The sequence below is a fragment of the Nylanderia fulva genome, unplaced genomic scaffold, assembly GCF_048542155.1.
Source record: "Nylanderia fulva isolate GAGA-0341 unplaced genomic scaffold, ASM4854215v1 Scaffold16, whole genome shotgun sequence".
Classification (NCBI taxonomy): Eukaryota; Metazoa; Arthropoda; class Insecta; order Hymenoptera; family Formicidae; genus Nylanderia; species Nylanderia fulva.
In genome coordinates, this window is record NW_028189835.1 from 1,423,126 (window position 1) to 1,440,780 (window position 17,655).

A 17,655-nucleotide genomic window follows, 5' to 3' on the forward strand; every position below is an offset into this window, starting at 1 on the left:
ATTTAGGGTTTCCTTTCTGAAACGACAAATTCTCGAGAGTACATTACAATTTTTTTCGCACTGCAATGAAAAAATTATAAAATTTTATATAAGCATAAATATATCCATTGTTTCAGAAAGTAAAATATTTTTTGCTGCCGTTTTTAGATATAACTTGAAGTTTTCAAATAAGATTTATAATGTAAAATTAGATTTTATAAATTGTGGTCTGTGTTTTGTAAAATGGTTACTGTTTATAGTTCGACTTATTATATGTTATAAAATTTAAATTTATATACAACTTTACGCATAGATGAAATAAGGAGTTCACATTCTGTGTGATATACAATATTATTCACAATCTAAATTTTTAATATGAAGTCATCAATTTCCTCGAGTAAAGGAAAGTGATAATTTAATAAGAACACGGTGTTTTCTCTGTCAAATATTCTTTTCCTAAATAAGTCATTTGATGAGTTTTTCGAAGATTGAGTGGAAAAGCGCATTTGGTTGTTTTACCGGGGATAGGTATCACGCGGATGCTACGCAGGAGGAGTAAAAGGAAAGCACCACGTCAAGGGGATGACGTCTAAATCTTGCTTTTCGTTTCACGCTGACTGCCCGCCCTTTTGCTGGCTATGCTTAGAGCCAAAACTCCCTTTCTTCCCTTTAGCCTTCGAAGGGGTGGATCCTCAAAGTACACTCAGTATCAAAAACTAACAGATAGTTGTAATGTAATGTTCTTCAAAAACTTTCCTCTCTTATAAAATAATGATAAAATGAGTGCAAACGTAAAAATATACTAATAAGAAATAGTAATAAAAAATATTACTATTAAAAAATTGCTAATTTTTTCGTTCTTTCTTAAACAATGTTTTTAAATAATAATATGCAGAAAAGAATTACAATATGTCGAATTCTTTTTTAGTCTATATTCTTTTGTGCTTGTTTAATCACTGGTCAGATGCCTCGTTTTCAGAAAAAACATAGATTTCCGCTAAAAGGACATAGATTATATATATCGTTTTACGTAACATGCCGGAACGACATCGCTTTTATATTTTTATGGCAGTGAAAGTCGACTACATGAGGGTCACAGCCGTGAGGGTATTCCTTAAGTTTCACCAATAGAGTCAGAAAAACGAAGCGAGCACAAAAGCGTGTTTCACTTTCGCTCCCACCATCGTATCATAGGAAAAATCGACTTTCGCGGAAGAATCATAGTTTGTCGTGGAAAAACTCAGAAACCTAACGATAGTTCTCATTTCTCTTCGCTAAAATCAGTGCACGTACAGTTTTCATCGCGATGAACTCAGAACCTTGCTAAGAGAAAAGTAGATCGATATTGCGCATAACACAAACGTATCTACAATTTTATTTTTTAACGCGTTATTAAATTTGTACTATTTGATGTTCTTTATTAGATTGAATTTTATAACACAAAATTGCTCTTTCAATTTATATTATAATTGTTACATATAAAAAACTCGAAGCTTATTTTTTATAATTTATATTTTTAATTATGTAGATAAACACTTTACTTATATATCATTTAAAGATGTGTGATCGTTTACTATAAATTTTTAATGAAAAGAATGATGTATACGTATTATATTATACAAAAGATATTCCAAAACTATTGAATGTTTTAAAAGTGAATGTTTTAAAAATAATTTTTTCTTAATATAAAAGTGTTGTGACTCTTTCTAATAATTGTGAATAATAATTTCGAGTTATTATATATCTTATTAAAAATGATTAAAAAACAAAGATTTTTCACAAACTAAATTTTATTAGAGTTAAAAGAGTAATGGAACTACTTACATTTTACTTAATTGCAAATCAAATGTACTTTAATAGAATTTTAATTTGTAAATTACAAAGATGTGTGATAGAATGATAGAAAAAAGTGAAACTTGCAAAAAAAATGATTATAGATATTTTCACTAAGGAAAAATGATTTACAAACTGATCAGAGAATATACTCTTCCAAAAAGATTCAAATTCGAGTTTTTTTTGGCAAATAGTCCGTATCGATTAATTTCTTATTTAAAATTCAAAATATGTTTGAAGCTAAATGCTGAAATATATTAAATTAATAAGGAAAATCGCGCATTCGCTGGGTGAATATAATATGCAGTATTAATTAACGCAGAATTAATTTTCCCCTACAGAACGATTGATTTTCTATTTTGCGAATCTAGCGTGGATTCCATAGCTATTGATATCACTAGTCGCGAGTTTCCACGTAAAACGCCGCCCATTCCACGAAATCGTGCACGTGTGCAACGCCGGATTCAGCTGCCTCGTTCGGTTCAGGAATGAATTATCGCCCGTTCGGGGCTGAGCTCTTTCATTTCCAGTCTACGCGATAGTCCCATCCTTTTCTCTCCTCCGTATCGGCCGAGGCTGCAGACAGCAACGCTTTTTTCTCATCCCTCTGTGATATCTCCCTCTATTCCTCTCTCCGTTTTCTTTTTCAATTTCCATCAGAGATATATCACACCGTTTTTGTTTCTGTATCTCTTTTATATGCTTGAATAATTTCTGTCTGTATATAATTTATTACGTGTTTATTTTCTAACAGTTATCGATACTGTTTATAGTCTTTCAAATTTTTAACGAGACTTTCATACAGCTGAAAATAACGTTTCTATTAATTCTTTCTTTTTATTTTAATTTCTACAAAATTATCGAGATTTGACAAACGCTAAAATAGTAAAAGAAGATTAATAAGATTTATTTTATTGACAATTTTATCAAACTTGGCGAATTGATTACAGTATAATTTTTTGAATCTAGCAAGTCATACATCCAAATTCTACCTCATCAAAATAGTGAAATTTAATTTTAATAGCCAGAGTCACTTTAAAAAGAAACTAAAAGATACATTTGCATCTATTAATTTATTTTTGTATAGATACAATTCTTCTTATCTTTGTAAGCTTCCGAAAGAGCTTTTTAATCATTTTCTTGGAACTGTGACGTGGAGCCAATTTTGTATCTTGAAATTCGTTCGGAGATTTGCCAGTTATTCCTTTGAGAATAGCTGAGATGGAGAGCGAAATCCGTCAGAGATCCGGACGAAGCAACCTTCATCTTGATATTTATTCTTGTCCGAAAAGGTCAGACAGGGGGTTATTATTACTAAAAATCAAATTCTCTACGCGTATCTCACATCAGATTATTTTCTGTAGGTATAAATGGAACGTGTATGAATTTATTTCTAAAAATGAATCACTCTTTTACGTCCTGCGTGGAATCAATTTTAAATACAAAATATATATTGTCAGAGAATAGATTTCATAAAGCTGATTGCATTTAATTGACGTTAGCATTTTATTTTTTATATTTTGTAGATAAATAAACACATTTTTTTTTGTTTTTTTTTTTTTTGTTGAGAAAGGAAAACCCCTCGTGTAATTCGGGTAAAGAGAAATGGCATGCGAGGATACCGGGGACACAATCAATTGGGTGTTTTCGTTTTGAACCATGCTCCACGATCGAGGATGAAAGAAGGCACGAGGAGGGTAAATTGGAATTCCGCGACGGGAAGGATGATGTTGCCCCGGTTCGCTGGGGACGAAAGTGGGCAGGTCGGAGCGCGAAAGAAGAAGGAAACCGGCGACGGAAAAAGGATAGAGGAAAGGGGAAAGAGGGTAGAGAGAGAGAGGCGAGAGTAGCATCCAAGGAATATTTACTGCCATCTTCTCCACCACTTACCCACAGATTCACTGCCTGAAGTTGTAAACACCTCTTAACTATATGGAGATAGTATCTCGGTTTCTCTCCTCGTGTGCCCTAAACTGTTACGTGGGTGTTGCGACTATCATTAATTAGATCATCATACGATTGCGGCATCATATTTTTCTCCCTCTATGTGCTTTTACAATTAACATTGACATGTATATATATATATTATTTTGCATTAAAAGAGTTATATATAATATTAATTTTTATATCAATTATATTGATTTATTTTTTTATAGATGATGTATAATGTTTAATAGTGAATATATAAAGTTTTATTTTATGATTTATTACGCATTTTTCAAATTAAATTTGTTTCTATAATATACTTTTATCTTGCATCTATAATGAATCGTGTGAATGCCTACATAAATAAAATGCACAATTAATATAGTATACGCGATAATTGTGGTCGATAAAATAAGAATCTAATAAAAATATATATTGATGAAAAAATCGGAAATTTTCACATATGACGCGCGGAAACAGCTATAATATTTTTTAATAAACTAACAATAATACATACAACATAAAAATGATTTTGAGAGAATATATATATATATAAAATTCCACAGTTAAGGCATGTCTGTGTATCGTCTAACACAATGATCATTCTGCATTAAATTAAACTACAACACTGTTGCTAGACCGATTTCCCGCTATTTAATTTGCATATCGTACACCTTCGTGTTATATTTGTTAACGCTAGAACGACACCGATCGATACGCCGCCGCCTGCTTGTAGTTTAGCGTTCACCTGAATAAACGGTTTACATATTCATCAATGCTTGGGTCAACATTTGCCGCTCGGCAAAGAAATTTCGCATTTAAATGACCTTGTCGGCCTCGCGACACGCGTTACGCCGTCTTCACGTGAAAATGTGACGTTTCGATATATTCGTGTATAATCGAGATACATCGCGATTTATGTCTCCTGAACGTTTTCAAAACCGGTTCTACGTTCCTATATCCCGTCTATGCGTGCGATCGCGGATTATTCAATATCTGTTTTCTAAATTTATATACGCATACCGAACTTTCAGCGGTACTTTTGCACCGCGTGATTTATCGTACCAAGATTTAACGTGGGAAAAAAAAAGAAGCGAGACCCTGGGATACACACCGCCGAAAAATACGCTATTATCAATTATTTCGAGATTAAATTCCACGTAATATTATGTAAGATTATCGCCACGAGAATATACCGATCGTGATATTTCTTAGAATGCTTTCTTTCCTTTTAATATTATAATAATGAATGATTCCGTGAATGTGGCGAAAGAAAATATTGCGCTCCGAAAAGAGAGAAGGAGAATCACGAAACCTCAAGTAGAATGATAAGAATCGCGTTAGCGGGAGCTTATATCTTTAACCAAAGTAAGATTATTCATTTGGGCGAAAAATGGAGCGTGCCCTCCGCCAGCTAAGAAATGGTACGAATCGAAACAATGAGCCGATGCGCCGCTCTTCGTGCGGCTATAGATGGTGGAGAGTCGCGCGTTGGAGATATAGAACGAGAGAGACAAATAGAAGGAGACGGTGAAACCCACTAAATCAATACTCTGCCATCGCTCCAACTCTGGGCTCATCCCCTCGCCTACCCCCTTAGCCCACCCCCCTAGTCGTCAGCCCGCTTCTCTTCCACCCTCCTCCCCCGCCCCTCTTTCACCCCCGGGCGTCCTCCTTCACCGGCGTTTCTCGGTTCCGTTCGTTCCACGCCACCCTTCGTTCCACCCCCGTCACGCTCTCGAAGCGAAACTTCTCTGGCTCCGCTTCCACGGGCTACTCCCGCAGAGAGTTTCCTACCATAGGGCTGGATTCTCTCCCTTATGCGTCAGTATAATCTACCCGACGCTCGTGCGAGACGTCGGTGACGCGTGGAAAACGTACGCATTCGTGTACATGCGCGTTACGCTTATTTCTTGCTATTTTGTATACGCTTTGTTTCTTTCCTTTTATGTACTCTGCTCCAATAAAGAGCACGTAACGACGTAACATGTAGGTTTATTCGATCGCGTTAGGGCATAACGTGTGACCTTGCTCGAGATAAACGGTAATTGCTGCGCACTAAATTTCCGGATGGAAAAGAAAACCCCGGAAATGAAATTTCGGAAACATCATTCTACCATGTCACGATAATTTTCCATTATGACTTTTTTTTCTAATAATCGTCGTATCTTTACGCTTTGTAATTCTCGCATACAAACGCAATATCCTCGTGAAATATTTCTCAAGTAACTGTCGACGCTCTGGAAAACGGAAAAGCGATATCGCCGCCCGTTGGCACGTAGTCTGCAGATCCAAAAAGATACAGCTTGCATTGAATTTTAATTTTAGAATATATTTCATATAAAACGAGCATACGGAGAATCTGTACGATAACAATTTTATCCGTTCCCTTATTGCCTTATTTAATACGTCGATGGTGATAATACTAAAGTTAATTTAAAGTTAATTTTTATTTTATTTTTTCATTACTTCAATTTTACAGAAAGTGTATTGCAATGATATTTACAACGTTAATAATACTTATTGTCAAAGTGAAGTACATAATATACATATATATTTTTTTTTTTTCATGACACAGAATTTTAAGAGGTTTGCGGAATAATCCTTTTCAAGATGCTCTATTTCCCATGTGGAGAAAAAGCCCTTTCTTCGTGCTCGAATATGAAAATACGTCGATAGATAAAGTCCATCATCAGGCGACGTATAATCATGCGACAGGCAAATCGAAACAATTGTCTGTCTTTATTTCACGCGGGTATCACGCGCTTCATCAACAAACTAGGTCACGTAGTTCTGGTGTGGCACACACTCACGCAACCGTCCCCGACCATTTGCGAACGAATGCTGAGCGTATCTTATACGATCGTGAGAGATACAACTGGTTGCGTGGGCTATGAAAGAGAAGTAGAAGGAGAAGGAAGGGTTTACCGATTGTGTGAGAAGGGGCCCCGTGTACGTGTATGGATGTGCGCGACTGCCCAAGACGAGGGTACGCTGGTAGCCCCCAATGCGTCTACAATCGCGAGCTAACTGGACAAATGAACGGCTCGTTGCTTCTCACACTGCTGACGATATTGTCTTCGCTATTGACGGCGTCATTATGTTTTCCCCGACTTGCAACGGTCGGAGAAATATATATACAGGGTGTCCGGTAACTAACGGATCAATGATAAGGGCGGATTCTCTGGCCAATTTGGAGACGATTTTTCCTTAGCAAAAATGTTGAGAAGTCTATAATTTTCGAGTTATAAGCGATTGAAAAAAATGGGTTCTTTGAAAACTAAACGTTTTGGAGTTAAAAGTCTAACTATAATAAAATTTTAATTTGAGGCTTAGTTATAAAGATACATAATGACAAATATTGGAAAGTTGTAAAAAATGATGACCTTTTTCGACATTTTCGCTGAGGAAAAATCGTTCCCAAATTGACCAAAGAATCCATTTGTAATCGTCGAAGATTTCATCGGAACAACGCTCTTGTTTGTTGAAGGTGTCGATCTTTCATAGATATTTGATACGTTTAATAAGTAGAGTAGAGATCCCTCGAATAAATAAGGGCGAAAAATCCCGCTTCGGAGTTTCTGCTTCTTTTTAAAAAGGGAGATACCAAGTCCCAAAAAGTTCAATTACACGGCCGGCAACTCCTGCTTTGTTTCACGGCCGCTGCCCGTTGGTTTGTGCCTCCTCCGTCTTTATCTACTTCACCGTAGTTCTTTGGATCTACCTCTCTCTTTCGCTCCTTCTCACCTCGTTTCCTTTTCTTTTCCCGCCACGAGACGCGCGAACTTTTCGCCTGTCTCGCTAGCTGCCCAGTTTGTGATTTCTCGATGCTACATCCCCCTACCTTCCTACGCGCTCAGCGTTCTACAACTTAGTGTCCCGTTAATTTCTTGCGATCCGCAGGACGATTACCGCACTTGTCTGAAAATTTAGCGCTCCCGGTGTCCCTTAAATCTCTCTCGTAGCGAGTTAAACCTGCAATGGCAACTTGGCGTTCCGAAAATACGCCCTTGTATTTATGTCATAAACTTGTGTTCTTCCCTCTCGACCTTTACATGAACATTTATGCATAAAGATCTTTCCGGCTTAATAAATATGTGATTATTACTTTTTTTTTTTTTATATTACGCTTATTGCAGCTTTCGCTTATCTAGATAAATGCAACTAAAAATGCAAGAATTTTGATACAAAAATGTATATATATATATATATAACTTTTATTTCACGGTAGGTAGATGTGCATCATATATTTTATGCACGATAATTTACGAGTGTCTCCGGGTAAAATGTTTTAATATTTGGGGTATTTTGACGTTATCGTATATTTTAGTTCACCTTTCTATCGACATTATATCACATTTAGTATATTTTAATCGGCTTATAAAAACAAATTTTGAAAAAAAAAAGATTTCGCAATTATTCATATGTAATAAATCATGTCATTATCGACACATTAAATCTTCTGCGTCAGCAATATAGTTTACTTGGTTTTATAATTATGTACACGTAAAGATGTATCAGATATAAGATTCTAAACTTGCTGATGAATAATTAATATTATTAATTAATATGCAAATAAAGTATGCTAATAACAGCTGATATTTCGGAGAATGAAACGAAAATGATTAATATTTATAATATTTATAAAACGTGTTAATTGTATATATTATGTTTTAGTGGGATAATTTTAATAAATTAAAATAGAATAATTAAAAATCTGAGATTCGTGAAACTAAAAGTTACTTTCCGAATAAATATATCACAATTAGCAGAGTCTGTTTCGATAAAAGAAATTGATAAATAATCGATAAAAAAAATTTACGAATAATAATCGGAGCCGTTTGTTTCGCTTTAACACATCGTTCTCTTTCTCTCTTTCGATATAGGTATTCGAACGTTCCAACTTACGCGAGTCGAGGTTGGTAGTCGTCCGATGTAGGATTACGACGATCGCTGAAAGATTGACGATCGAATCCGTCAGCGGCTTTCTACGGCGCGGACGGACTCGGGATTTTCCGCAATTTTCTCTCCGCGGGGCGATTCCTCCGCACGTTGTAGGCCGCGCACGTTCCGAGGCGCTCGAAAGCTCGGCATTCAATTCGAATCGCGTACGCCGGCGGTTGATAGAAGCTTGAATGAGTGGCACGTGGAGATGCCGATGTGCGAGTACGACGCGGTGGTTTAGTTAGCGTCAGCGGTGCTATTTTGAGCCTATTTGTGGGGATTAAAATTAGTCGAAGGAAGAAATAGAAATTCGTGACACAGTTGTGCGTTAAACAATAAATTCAATGGTCAAATGTAATCCAATATCTCCAGGAAAGCCGTCTCATCTCGTAACTATTATTACATCCTAGTTTCCAGAATTACCTCAGCTGTTTTATTTCCGCAACGTTACTGGTTTAAGGCATGATTATAGTCGCTTAATTCTTCTTTCGTCGAAAAAAAAAAAGAAAGAAAGAAAGAAAGAAAAGAAACAGAAACCCAAATTACGAGAATCGCGTTATTGAAATTGGCGTGACGTAATCGGCAACAAAGAACGCCGATTGGGAACGCGCCGTCCTTGTTGACGCAGAAAGGAGCCAGCGTATAACAGAGTATATACGATAGACGCCTCTCGAGAGTGTCCCGTGGTGCCCCTCGAGTCTTCCCGTTTCTCCCCGAAGACGGCACTCTCTCTCTCTCTCTCTCTCTTTCTCGGTCGCTGTACACAACCACCATCGTGGCGGATCACGGGGGCGTCAAGAGAAAAGCGAGAGCGGACAAGAGGGACGAAGAGAGAAGGGAAGTATATAGAAGAGAGAGAGAGAGAGAGAGAGAGAAGGATACGCCGAGGGGGGTCGGGGGAGTGAAGCTTAACGCATGTGCACAGGGCGCCTCGCGTCGCGGCGCTCCGGTTCGGAGGCTGCGAAACCGAGCGGGCGGAATTCGCGGATCAGAGTCGTCGCATCTCTCGCTTAAGATATACATCACCGTCCGCGGCACCGTCCGCGGCTTTCCATGGGTATCGGCGAGCGCAGAGTCACCGTCCCGACGCTGGCTGACACGCACCGAGCGCCGACCGCGAGGACCGCCGTTCCTGGACGACGGGATGTTGGGTCGTACGGAATTCGTCCGGTGACGAATGATACCGCTCGGGATCACTACGGGTTCTTCTTCTCGTGCGACGAGACGCGAGTACACGTGCGGTACGCCCTCGAGTGCGACGGCGAGTTCGAGTCCGAGGAAACTCTTGGACGATCGGCGAGTTCCAGTTAACAAATCCTGAAGGATCGGCGTTTTATTTTTGGCTCTCCGGTATTATCTTCCGAAGGAAACAGTCACTTCCGGGATCATATACAGAGCTTTAGCTCGCGCTGAAGCTGTGTATGTTAACGAGAACGTCGTTTGAGGCTGGAGAGAAGCTCTGTCGCGAGAAGCTCCTTGTAAAGAGAAACATTTTCAACCGCTTCATCGTCGGTTCTCGTGTGTAATATCTTGATAAGAAGGAATATTTATAATAAAAAAAAAAAACGAAGAAATTCTTGTGATTTGGAAAGCGAGGCTGGACTTTGCGCTGGTACAAGAAAATCTCGTTCTAGAACTGCGTTTTGCATTGGCAGATTTCGAACATTGGTAGATCTTGTTGATCAATGTTAAATCGCAGCTCGTCGAAGACAGTCGATCTCGCGCTGCTCTTGCTATCCTGAAAAAGTTCAAGTCGGAGCAATCCAGATCTTCGTCGGCGATTTCATCCGAGTAGAAAGGTGCGTGGATAATTTTGGATGATCTGATCCGCTTCATGTTGCGCTAAACCGATCGCTCGCTTATTTTTTATCGTTCTTCATCAGCACGCGCAGCTCCGTCAGCTGATCACTTCGCAGAATCTCCTTGTAAGACAATCCAAGACTCGTCGTCGAAGAATCACCGGTGAACCGAGTGTGGACCGAGAGAAAACTCGTGCGCGACTTCTGTCTCTTCGAGTTCGCGTAGAACCGTTCGCGAAGATCCTCGCGAGGGCAAAGTGAGAACAGGGTGATGGTGAATGGACTCACATGGTTCCTCTATCCGATAGACAGTGAGTCTGTCCGAAGGACACATGGTTCGTCGACGGTGTTGGGTTTTTCCGATCCCACGCAGTTTCCCGTCGTACCTGGCTCGGTGACTGTCGGCGAATTCGTACGCTCTTCGTGGACAAGGACTCCCGAGAAGGTGGTGCGCGAAGGGAAGTTCCAGCCACGACGGGGCCCAGCGCCGGGGCGGAGACAAGGCCCCCGGTGCAGGGAAGAGGCGAAACAGGGGAAGAAGTCGAGTTTAGCGTAGCAGCAACGGCCCTGAAACTACAGGGGAGAGCAACTACCCCCTTGAACAGGGGGGAACCTAGGAGGCGACCTCGCCGACGGAGGCGACGGAAAAAGAAGCGACGGAGGTGAGCGGAATAGTCGAATGTTTTTTTCATTCACCTTTCGATTCAATTGCTCGAGATTAACGATCTATCATGCGTGCTTCTTCATCCTTCACAAGTACTAAAGTACAAGTTCGTACGGTGCATATTGATGGAATTGGGTTCGAGTGAGATTTCATGGAGAGTGCGATTTATATAAGCGTCATCTGTCTTGGAGAATACAATATTAATTATTCGATGCAAAATGCAGCTACTCTATCACATTCGGTCGTTTGAAATTTGAGAATACAAGTGAATGAATTAAGGGGCATTCATTTCTTATGAATAATTAATGTGTGTTTTACAAGTACGGAGCGAGTTATAATAAATCGCGAAAGATTATGTGACGTTAAATTAATCGAAGCGCATTTCGAGTGTCGCATTACAAAACTCGGAACGACCCCGATCAATGATCCTGCCAAAATTCGTTATTCATTTTCTGCTTATTCATTAGAATTCGCGTTGACGAAGCACGTGGAACACAACCGATCGACAGAAAGAGTTATCTTAATTATCACAATTTTTTGCATCTGTACAAACATCATCGTTTTACAATATATTAAGTCAGATAAATGAGAGTTCTCTAATTTTTATACAATTTATGATAAATATTGATAAGTACACGATTAATTTTCATTTCAAAGTCACGCTTCTCAAATGTCAATTATACGTGTACAAAATAGAATATGCAATTTTTTTTATGAAATTGGCGAAAATGTGTGCAACCTTTTCATGTCAAATTTCAAGAAGCTAAAATATTACCTATACTGTTATCGGGCATCGATGGATCTTTACGATGTCCTGTCATTTTGAGATTACACGCAATTCATAAACAGGGTTGTTCATTGCACGGTCGGAAAACGCGCGACGAAGATTAATGATGAGAAATTACGCCTTCCGAGAAAGTCGCTTATCTCCAGACGCGGAATATATCTGCACCGCGTGCTCGAAACGTTTGGCAATTCGCTAACCGCTCTTAATTGTAATTGATCCGCAGTAGATTTCGAGGCGGCTCGATGTAAGTGTGCGGTCCATGTAAAAACACAGATTCCGGTGTTAACCGCAATTTATCCGGTTTCTTATAACCCGTTTCTGCCGCTGGTGGTCGCCTGGCCATTTCGTTCTGACGTTCTACAATGCGCCGCAATTCCGTTTTTCTTCTGGCGCGTCAACAAATTTCATCGACATACCGATCAGATACTTGCGACGACTCTCGACGATTCTCCAAAAAAGGCGCGTGAGAAATTTATCAACAAAAAAGGGGTCCGAGATACTTTTTCTTTCCGTCTCGAACGCTTTGAACCAGGAGCTTACGTGATAAAGCTTTTTATTTTCTAATCGACACCAGCGATAAACGCTGATTTGCCAATTTTTACAAATATTTTGATTAATGTATTTTACGCCGGGAAAGTTCACCCCTAAATTGCCCAAAATTGGATTGAAGTAAATTTAACTTATTATGAGATACCAAAATTTAGTTTAAAGCTTCTATGGTTTTCGTTTGGTGACTTTAAAAAACTTCAAGTAATGGTCTTAATCTTGTTGATTAAATACAAAATGGTAAATATTTTCTTATTTAAATCTCTCTACCAATTCTCTACTATTGTTTGCAGATAAAATACAAAAATCATTTTTCAATGTAATTTTATTATTGTACGTTGAATCCGAATTTCAAATAAGAAAAACAAAATTATATATTTTTACGGATTCATGCCATGTATGAATAGAGACTTGACATTGTTTACTGAAATACTTTTGGATAAGATTTTCATGAATTACTTTGCGAAAGAAAATTAATGTAAATTTTTGAAAAATAGTTTGGTTTTTTACTTCAGATTTGAGTTCAGCGAATAAAATTATATTGAAAATGGTTTTGTACTTCATCTGTAAAAATAGTGAACATTTAAGTAAGAAAAAACTATTTTGCATACGACTAAAATAAAATCATGATCGCTTGAAATTTTTCACAATCGCCAGATGACATTAAAAATTAGAAGCTTTAAGCTGAATTTTGGTACCTCACAAGTTGGATTTATTTCAGTACAGGCCGATTTGACGTGACACGACCTCTAAATAATGCATTACAAAGTGAGATAATTTTGATTAAAGTCATAAGAAGACGAAACATTAATTTCAAGGAATTATTAAAATTCGAATATGAAATGAAACTGTATTTACTTCGTTGCAAAATCATACATAAGTTTTATGCAATTTTGGTGAAATTCATGAAAGAAAAACATCGTACAACGTAGCGCACCTTATGTTTATTCTCTATAATAATTTCAACTGTCGACATTGCGATATTTCTCACCGCGTTACTTTCTTTTCTTTTTCACCGAACATCGGCGTCGAAAAAGGGCTTGGATACCGCACAGATAGAATTCTTATCCCTGAAAGCGAACGACGCTGGTTGGCCGTGGGTCCCCCTCGCTCGTATTACGTCCCTTCCGTTCCACCATAGAGGGGAGGATGAGGATGAGGCAGTCAGAACGAGGGGCGAAGCAGGGGAAAGGGGGCTCGTCGGGGCAGGAAATGAAGGGAGTAGTCTGGGGTGATAGGAAAATTTGATGGAGGGTGGCAGAGTGACGGGAGGAACGGGAAGGGGGAGGGAGGGTGAGGCGAGGGGGAGGGGGAGAGAAGCGGAGGGCTATCAATGACGCGTTAGAGCGCGTCACGCTGCGCAATGCATCTGCCGCCATATGCCGTCATATATATTATCTCGGCGATACGTCAATTCGACCACTGATCATTATACTGATTACCGCGAGCACGCAAACTATTCCGCATGTGCGACTGTTCTCATGACTCTGTCATTAATAAGTGCGATTTACTTTCTTGATGACGGACGGTAAGACTAGGATAACGTGTTGATTCTCGTTGCTTGAATCGTCAAAAGGTATCCCTATCTTCTTCCGAAGAAGTGGTCTTTTTATTGTTTTTTTTTTATATAACAATTATGGAGTACAAGTAAGTAAAATTTGTAGAGATGATGCGATGTGGTGACTCGACAAATATATAAATTATTATGTGGATCACTAACAGAACGGAATAATGTTTCGTTATAAATAAAAAAATGAGCTAGAGATGAAAAAGAAAACACAGACCCTGTGCGGCCTCGTTGCTTGAATCGTCAAAAGGTATCCCTATCTTCTTCCGAAGAAGTGGTCTTCTTATTGTTTTCTTTTTTATATAACAATTATTGAGTACAAGTAAGTAAAATTTGTAGAGATGATGCGATGTGGTGACTCGGCAAATATATAAATTATTATGTGGATCGCTAACAGAACGGAATAATGTTTCGTTATAAATAAAAAAATGAGCTAGAGATGAAAAAGAAAACACAAACCCTTGCTTAAATCATCAAAAGGTATTCCTATCTTCTTCCGAAGTAGTCTTTTTATTGTTTTTTTTTTATATAACAATTATTGAGTACAGTAAGTAAAATTTGTAGAGATGATACGATGTGGTGACTCGACAAATATATAAATTATTATGTGGATCGCTAACAGAACGGAATAATGTTTCGTTATAAATAAAAAAATGACCTAGAGATGAAAAAGAAAACACAGACCCGTATACCTGTGCGGCCTAACAATAAGTCATAAATTTTTATATTATGTGCGAGGCCCTTTCAGTTAGCTGAGAAAGAAGGTAGGCGAGGGATAACCTACCGGTGATGCAACAATGCTACTCTCATAAAATTTTTTAACTTTTTTTCTATTGTTACGCTAGTCTACAATGACGCAAACTTTCTCTGATTTTCCTCGGACAAACTAGCGTATAAAAGACAAAGTTAATACGAGAAGAACGAGCCTCCAGCGATCTCCCGACCTCGCTCTTTCTCCCATTCCACACTTCCGCATTGTTCCAAGGTCGATAGAGGAAGAACGAGAGAGGAGATCTCGCGAGGCCGCACATTTATTAATTAACGAACAAGATATCGGTGCTTGAAAAGTTCAGTCGTTCTATGTACGTGTGATTATTTTTTTAACAATTTATAATTTCAAGTTTTCGCATAATTCGTCGAAGAGTGAGAAAGTGAGCGAAAAAAATGTGGAAAGTTAAAGTTAAAGAGCTGATTATTTACTATAGTGAAAAATGATTTTCAACAAATACTCGATACACACTCGTCGTTCGCGACTCAAAAACCGCCTGGTTATAGCAGGTTTGCGGGGTCCAAAGTACATTTTTATTCCGGGCTTATATAGAGCGAGGCGTATAACGCGCAGCCAACGTCCCTTGTTATTTCTCCTATTTTCCGTTGCGATAAATCACGAATGCCGACGGACGGACTAAGGAAGTAGGGCCAACAGAGGGGGATCTCGTTGCCGGACGCAAAACCAAAACCATAGCGGCGGAGGATGTCAACATTCCAGACAATTTATAGAAGGCAACGCGTTTCGCCAACTGAAAAAAAAAAAAAAAAATGTTGCCCATTTTTGCGTAACGAGATATTTTCATCCGCATTATATGGATATAAGTTCCAAAGAGAAAGCAAAATGATCGGATGCTTTTTAGGAAAATCGATCTCTCGAGCCAATTGTGGGGTGGCAACTGTGCGCGAACAATTGGGTGATCGATTTCGTTGTAAGACACGATCGCTGGTTCGTCGCTAGTGCAATTAGCGCGCCATATATCATGAGGATAACAAGGCATGGCGCCCCGAAGGCGTCGCACGTCTCTCGGAAAAAAGGAGAGGTGACAACGCGAAGAACAAAAGCAGGGTGGTGGGGTAACATACGGGGGCGAGATGTGGCGTTTCTCGTGAACGAACGCTTCTTTTCTCGAGAAGAACAACTTCCAACTTCTTCTCGGGAACTATAAGACGCGGGAAGAATGAACCCTCTCTCTTTCTTTTCTCTCATCCCTCTCTCGTATCCTTGCTTCCCCGACGCGCTTCGCTCGTCTCCTTCCTCGATTTCTCTACTCCACTTCCTACTTGTCGGACGCGCGTCGTTGTTGCCAGAAAACCCGCATGCCATTCATCTTGCGACACCGGACGAAAATAACACGAATTTAAGAAGCTCACGTTCGTAAACAATAAAGGGAATGCGCGACTCTGGTTACGTAATATCTCGACCAAAGTGAAAAAAAGAACTTTCTTTATATTGTGTCTCTCTATCTGGTGCTCTAGTCCAGGAGAAAGCTCGCTCGGTTCTCCAACTTGATTATTAATTTTCATAATTAATTGTTGATTGCCAGTGATAAAATTTTAACAAATAATAAGATGCAATTTAATTCGACCAAAAACATTAACAAGAAAATTGGAATAGCTAAGCAACAACTAATCTTTCTTATTCGGTGTTGGAGAAATGATATATTACCATCGCACGTAAAACATATTAATCTGAAGATTTATTTTAACACACTTGAAAAGGACCACAATGTGGGTCGAAACGTAGTGTGTACTTATTTTCAATAAATGAATAGCCAGTTTTTGGTCGAATTAAATTGCATCTTATTATTTGATTAATAATGTTGCATACGTAATGATGTCGAAAATATATGTCATTGTTCTTTTATTACATTCATGATCGATTTCATAATGGCAGAACAAACTCTGTGCAAATCAGCAAAAGGCTATTCTATTTTAAAGTGTCATTTTATTTTACTTTATTTTTTTGTAAAACTTCAATTTATAACTTTATCACGCAAATAAATATACAGAGTGTATCTAAATAAGTGCGAAAAATTTTAGATGATTCCTTGTCAAAAATTAAGGGGGGGGGGTTTAATATAAATAAACATATACTTTTATATCTCTCCCTGAGGAGTTACGCTTTTCTAAAGAAAGAGGTAAAAATCAAACAAATTAAAAAATAAAACTTGGTAGATATTTTTCACTAATAAAAAAGATATTTATTAATATTGTTTTGATCTTCCTGCATCGTTACGAGGGAATGAAACTAACAACTCCTATTTATTAATTTTAATATATGTTTGTACAAGAAACCCCTCTCAATTTTACTTATTTAGATACACCCTGTATATTAACATGTATAAATATTTATGAATATACTTAATTCTGTATGAGAACAAGTTCGAGCAATCTTATTAATTAAAAAAAATATAATATGTAGGTTGAAAATAAAATGTATGAGAAAATCATATATCAATAGATCGGAGGAAATGAAAAAAAAAGTGTGCGTGAAAATAATTTATGAGCAAAGAATACGGGGTTTATATACATAGAAGAATACGTGTCAGAATGTACGTAACTCGGAAGATCAAGAGAGAACTGGTGGAATACACCTGGTGTGTTCTCATGAATTCGCCGCCGTTCCTCTTCTCGCGCGCGCGCGCTCACTCGCGTCCCTCCCTTCCTCCCTTTAACTTTACACATGTAGCTAACAACGTTCTGTGTTCGGCGCGTCTGCATCCTGCGCGCGGGGCGCCGTGTTGAGCTTGTTGGTTATGCTAATTCGCACGCGCGCATGTGGGCCGTAATATCGTGGTGGAAACTCATGCACGGGCACAATGCTGTCCCGATTTGTTAC

General features: G+C 38.5%; 1 protein-coding gene across 7 annotated transcripts in view; it reads left to right on the top strand.

The window, feature by feature from the left end:
* The window catches only part of Antp (homeotic protein antennapedia), a 237,807-nt gene that overhangs the window by 104,511 nt on the left and 115,641 nt on the right, over window positions 1-17,655 (top strand). For 2 of the 7 annotated variants that reach the window (XR_014924274.1, XM_029314890.2), the window contains exon 1: window positions 8,725-11,143. The exons of 4 other annotated variants lie outside the window; for them this stretch is intronic. The gene's annotated coding sequence lies outside the window, so the exon portion shown is untranslated. Of the gene's footprint in view, window positions 1-8,724; window positions 11,144-17,655 lie in introns of those variants that run through there. One more of the 7 variants, XM_029314891.2, reaches the window with a different exon arrangement.